Source organism: Papio anubis, chromosome 1 (genome assembly GCF_008728515.1).
Source record: "Papio anubis isolate 15944 chromosome 1, Panubis1.0, whole genome shotgun sequence".
NCBI lineage: Eukaryota > Metazoa > Chordata > Mammalia > Primates > Cercopithecidae > Papio > Papio anubis.
The window spans coordinates 125,734,899-125,741,414 of NC_044976.1; positions in this window are offsets into that span (position 1 = coordinate 125,734,899).

Here is a 6,516-nt window from a genome sequence, read left to right on the forward strand (position 1 = left end):
ACCACATTCTTCCCAGGAACCTTAGGAACCCCCTATGCACTCCTGCCTTGCGCTCGTGAAGGAGAAGACAATGGTGGCAGGGAGCGGAGGGGGCTGGGAAGAGTAAGAACTAAGCTTGAGACAGGAGAAAGCCCTCTTCCCACACCACAGACATGCCTGCACACACACGTGTACATGTGCACACACACACACACACAGATGCCAGACCCTGAGCCTCCAGGGAGAGCCCTGAGGAGACATCAACAGAGGCTGCCCAGCTCCACATGGGGCCATGCCCACAACTGACTGCCTGGACACCAGCACTGCCCACTCTGGGCACAGACCCCAGACCTGGCCTCTCTGCACCATTAAGCACACTGGGCATGGAGGGTGACCCCCGCATCCCTCTGTGCCCCCAGGCTTGTCACTTGGGTGCCCTTCAGGGCCTGGCAGGACCTGGTCTGACAGTGGGAAAAGGGTATATTCTCAGTGCCCTCCCAAAACGGCCCCCAAAAGAGGCCTTAAGAGTCTTCCTCCCTCCTTGCAGGCTAAGCACACAGCAGGCATCATGCTAACCCCTGGGTGTACAACCCAGAGTCTGGCGGCCATTTGGCTGGGCCTCTGGCCGGGGTTGTCAGGGAAGACTTTGGGAGAGATGAGAGGCTTGAGGGATGATTGGCAGTTTGCCAGCTAGGGTGTGGGCGTTGGTTGGGAGGGACTATGAGGGGAGACAGGCCAGCAGAGGGGGCAGCATGATCAAAAGGATGGAGGCTGCTGTGTTTATGTTTCACAGCATAAGCAGTCACAGAAACATTCACACTCACAACAAGCACGCCCTTTTCACACAGTGCGCCTTTGTGCACGCGCGCACCCTCCTGGAGCAAGACTGTGGTCTGTTCGCTCCAGGCTGCCCTCGCACCACTCTGTGGCACCATCCCCGCAGTATCCATGAGATGACATCCCCTAGAGACCCTCTCACACCTGCACCCTGCTGAGGGGCTGCCTGTCTGTGGGTGCCCATAGTGAGCACCCAGAGTTGAGGGAGCCTCCTCTCCTGGGACAAGTGGCTGGGAAGTCGGGGACATTTGAGCAGTCCCTGAGCCTTCTAGGGCTGGAGCGAGCAGAGAAGCCAGGGAGACTGTGGCTGCCTGGGAGTCTTAGAAGCAGTGATTCTCTTTTAGCCAAAAGCACTTAAGCAGAGGCCCGAGTTAAAAATAGGCTGGATTTACTGCCAGAAGGTGGCAGGAGAGGAAGTTTCTTTCTGACGGTACTCATTCTATCCCAAACACCTAGAGAGGCTCTATGGGACGCTGCTGGGCTGGGGAACCCCACCCTACTGTTTTGTGTGCTAAGGAGGTGGCCAACACGCCCCCTGTGATCTTAACTTCATTTTCTCTCCTTTATTGGTTCATGATGCTACACTTAAATATTTTTTTGTGATTCTTTCAGGATTACACAATGCTTCTTTAACTTATAGTCTATCTGCACCAAGTAATATCACACCACTCAGCGCAAACACCTTCCTCCCATTCCCCACCTCTCCGCCTTTGTGCTGTTGTCGCCATGGATTTATTTCTACATATGCTATAAGCCCCACAATACATTATTAGATTTGCTCTAAACCCTCAACTATCTTTTAAAGAGAATTTTTAAATCAGAAAAATATCTTTTCTATCTACCCACATATTTACCATTTCCAGCTCTCTCAATTCCTTTGTGTAGATGGAGATTTCCATCTGGTATCATTTTTCTTCTGCTTGAAGGACTTTTTAAAGCCGTTCTTCTAGTGCAGGTCTACTGGTGATGAATTCTTTCAGCTTTTGTATGTCTGAATGCATCTTTATCCGTTTTCCTGTTTGAAAGATATCTCCACTGAATTCTAGGTTGACAGTTTTTATCTTTTCGTATTTTAAAGACATTGCTCCACTGTCTTCAGAGTTGCATTGTTTCCAGCGAGAAATCTACTTCTATTTTTCCTTTTTACATAATGTGTTTTTTTCTCTGGCAGCTCTTAAGATTTTTGTCTTTATCACTGGTGTTCAGCAGTGATTAAGGCAGATTAGGATGTACCCTTGGTGTAGTTGTCTTCATATTTCTTCTGCTTAGGGTTTATTGAGCTTCCTCAACATAGGAATTTATGGTTTCCATCAAATTTGAAAATTATTGTTCCTTCAGATATTTTTTCTGTCATCTCTCCTGTGAATCTGTTAGACCCACTTTTCTGGTCTCCAAACAGGCTACTTGTTATTCCACAGCTCACTGATTTTCTGGGTTTTGGTTTTGGAGGGTTTTTTTGTTTTTTAAGTCTTTTTTTCCTCTCTGTGTTTCATCTTGGATAGTTTCTATTGCTAAGTCTTCAAAAACCTTTTTTCTACAGGGTCTAATCTGCTTTTAATTCCATCCAGATTACTACATTACTACATTACTACATCTGAGATGTACTTTTCATCTCAGATATTACACATTTCATCTTTAGAAGTTCAATTGAGGTCTTATTTTATATCTTTCACACCTCTCCACATCGTGTTCATGTTTTTCCATATCTGCTTGAATATATGGATGGTATTTAATAATAGCTATTGGAGCTAAAGTCCTTGCCTACTAATTCTGTGACATTTCTGGATCAGCTTTCTGTCATTATTTGCCTGTGTCTTTGCATGCCTGGTAATTATTGATTGGATGCCAGACATTGTATATTTTATGTTGTTTGGTGCTAGATTTTTTTTGTATTCCTTTGAATATATTTGAGCCTTGTTCAGGGACTTAGTTAAGTTACTTGGAAACAGATTGATCCTTTTAAGGTTTGCTTTTAGGTACCATTTGGCAAGAGGAGAATAGCCTTTGGTCTAAGGCTAATTTGCTGTCACCACTGAGGCAGTATCATCTGAGGACTCTACTTGATGTTCCATGTATCAGTCAGTATCCAGTCAAGAGGCAGAAACCACATAGCAATTTGAATAGGGAAAGTTTAATGTAAAAAAATATTTTTTTCTTTTTGAGACAGGGTCTTGCTTTGTTACCCATGCTGGTGTGCAGTGGTGCAATCATGGCTCACCATAGCTTCTACCTCTTGGGCTGAAGTGGTTCTCCAACCTTAGCTTCCTGAGTAGCTGGGATCACAGGCATGTGCTACCATATCCGGCTAATTTTTAAATTTCTTTTGTAGAGACAGAGGGTCTCCCAATGTTGCCCAGGCTGGTCTGGAACTCCTGGACTTAAGCAATCCTCCCCTCCCACCTCAGCTTCCCAAAGTGCTGGAACCACAGGTGTGACCCACCACACGCAGCCTAATGTAAAAAGGTATTAACTTAACAAGGGATTGAGGTTAGAAGAGATTGGCTAGTAAGAAATAAACAGAACTCTAAATGAATACAGGAATAGGGGGCCAGGCGCAGTGGTTCATGCCTGTAATCCCAGCACTTCAGGAGGCTGAGGCAGGTGGATCACCTGAGGTCAGGAGTTAAAGACCAGCCTGGGCAACATGGTGAAACCCCGTCTCTACAAAAATACAAAAATTAGCTGGGCATGATGGCAGGTGCCTGTAATCCCAGCTACTCAGGAGGCTGAGGCAGGAGAGTTGCTTGAACCAGGGAGGGCAGAGGTTGCAGTGAGCCGAGATCCTGTCATTGCATCCCAGCCTGGGTGACAGAGCGAGACTCCATCTCAACAACAACAACAACAACAATACAGGTATAGCAGATACAAGAAGCGACCACTATTCCTGGGGCTAAGGTGGAACACTGAAGAACAGCCCTCCCCATTCTGCCTATTGTCCTATGTCTGGAATCACTGTTTCATATAGTCTGTCAGCTATTTTAGTTGTTTAAAGCAGGTGGAACCGAGCGCGGTGGCTCATGCCTGTAATCCCAGCACTTTGGGAGGCTGAGGTGGGTAGATCACTTGAGGTCAGGAGTTTGAGACTGGCCTGGCCAACACAGTGAAACCCCATCTCTACTAAAAATACAAAAATTAGCCGGGCACAGTGGCACATGCCTGGAATCACAGCTGCCTGGGAGGAAGAGGTTGCAGTGAGCTGAGATTGTGCCACTGCACTCCAGCCTGGGCGACAGAGCAAGACTCAGTCTCAAAAAAAAAAAAAAAAAAAAAAAGGCAGGTGAGAAGATGGTCCTTGTTTCCCAGCTCTCCTCTCTGCATCTGAGAAGCTGCATGTGCTATGGACTCGTGGAGCACACCAGAGTCAGGAAGAAAATCTCCTTCCTCCCGCAGTGTCTCTCTAGCACTTTGCATTAACAAAGCTTAACATCATGCTGGGCTGGCAAAAGAAAAATAATTAAAGGGCCCAGCTACATTTTCACAGAGCAGGCAATGAAAAATCAATTTAGAGCTGAGAGGCAATACATTAATACTGGCACAAAGTGGTAACTGTGAGGAGGTCTTTCCACTCTGGTTTGTGGGAACACAAAGTGTTCCTGGCACTGCGTGAGCACTTCAGATTGTTTGCTTTTTTTTTTTTTTTTTTTTTTTTTGAGATGGAGTTTTGCTCTTCTTGCCCAGGCTGGAGTGCAGTGACGCGATCTCTGCTTACTGCAACCTCTGCCTCCCGGGTTCAGGCAATTCTCCCGCCTCCTGAGTAGCTGGGATTACAGGCTCACACTACCACGCCCAGCTAAGGGATCACAGGCATGAGCCACCACGCCAGCCTTCCTGCGTCTTTCCTGTGTTCTTTCCCTAATCCTGTCCCTTCCTTGTATGCATGTACCACTTAGCACACAGCTGAAGATTTGAGGGAGACCCTGCAGATGGCTGTGCAGCTCTCTCCTCTCCAGTACTCTGCCCTGTAAAATGCAACCATCTACTCCCAGCTACTCGAGAGGCTGAGGGAGGGGAATTGCTTGAACCCGGGAGACAGAGATTGCAGTGAACTGAGATTGTGCCACTGCACTCCAGCCTGGTGACAGAGCAAGACTCCGTCTCAAAAAAAAAAAAAGACCTTGTTGTGGCTGGGTGCGGTGGCTCACGCCGGGGGGATCATCTGAGGCTGGGAGTTTGAGACCAGCCTGGCCAACATGGCGAAACCCAGTTTCTACTAAAAATACAAAAATTAGCCAGGTGTGGTGGCGCATGCCTCTAATTCCAGCTACTTGGGTTGGCTGAGGCAGGAGAATCACTTGAACCCAGGAGGCGGAGGTTGCAGTGAGGAGAGACCGTGCCACTGCACTCCAGCCTGGGTGACAGAGAGAGACTCTGTCTCAAAACAACAACAACAAAAACCCCAAAACTAGCATAAACACTCCTGTATATCACAGGGCGGGGGAGGGGCTTTATATTGTAATGTATACATGTATACACCATCCTTTTTTTTTTTTTTTTTTTAAGACAGGGTCTTGCTCTGTTCCCCAAACTGAAGGGCCATGGCATGACCATGGCTCACTGTAGCCCCGACCTCCCAGGCTCAAACAATTCACCCACCTCAGCCTCCCGAGTAGCTGCGACCACAGGCACATGCCCCCATGTCCAGCTAACTTGTATTTTTTATAAAGACCAGGTTTCTCCATGTTGCCCAGGCTATTCTCGATCTCCTGAGCTCAAGCCATCCTCCGGCCTCAGCCTCCCAAAGTCCTGGGATTACAGGCATGAACCACCACACCCAGACTACATCATCCCTTTTAATTGTATATAATTAATTTTATTTTATCATAGTAACACATTACATCATGACATAGTTTAAAAAGTCAAATAGGGTCAAGTGCAGTGGCTCACACCTGTAATCCCAGCACTTTGGAAGGCTGAGGCAGGACGGTTGCTTGAGGCCAAGAGTTTCAGACCAGTCTAGGCAACATAGCAAGACCCTGCCCCTACAAAACAACTTTTTAATTAGCTGGGTGTGGTGGTACATGCCTGTAGTCCCAGCTACTCAGGAGGCTGAGTGGGAGGATGGCTTAAGCCCAGGAGGCTGAGGTTGCAGTGAGCTGTGATCATGTCACCGCACTCCAGCCTGAGTGACAGAGCCTAACTCTGTTTCTAAAAAAATGGTCAAGTGGGGCCAGGCACAGTGGCTCACGCCTGTAATCCCAGCACTTTGGGAGGCTGAGGGAGGCAGATCACCTGAGGTTGGGAGTTCAAGACCAGCCTAACCAACATGAAGAAATCCCATCTCTACTAAAAATACAAAATTAGGCCAGGCATGGTGGCTCACGCCTGTAATCCCAGCACTTTGGGAGGCCGAGGTGGGCAGGTCATGAGGTCAGGAGATCGAGATCATCCTGGCTGACATGATGAAACTCCATCTCTACTAAAAATACAAAAAAAATTAGCCAGGCGTGGTGGCGGGAACCTGTAATCCCAGCTACTCGGGAGGCTGAGGCAGGAAAATCGCTTGAACTCAGGAACAGAGGTTGCAGTGAGCCGAGATTGTGCCATTGCACTTCAGCCCGGGGAACAAGAGCGAAACTCCCTCTCCAATTAAAGAAAAAAAAAAAAGTCAGGGCCGGGCGCGGTGGCTCAAGCCTGTAATCCCAGCACTTTGGGAGGCCGAGACGGGTGGATCACGAGGTCAGGAGATCGAGACCATCCTGG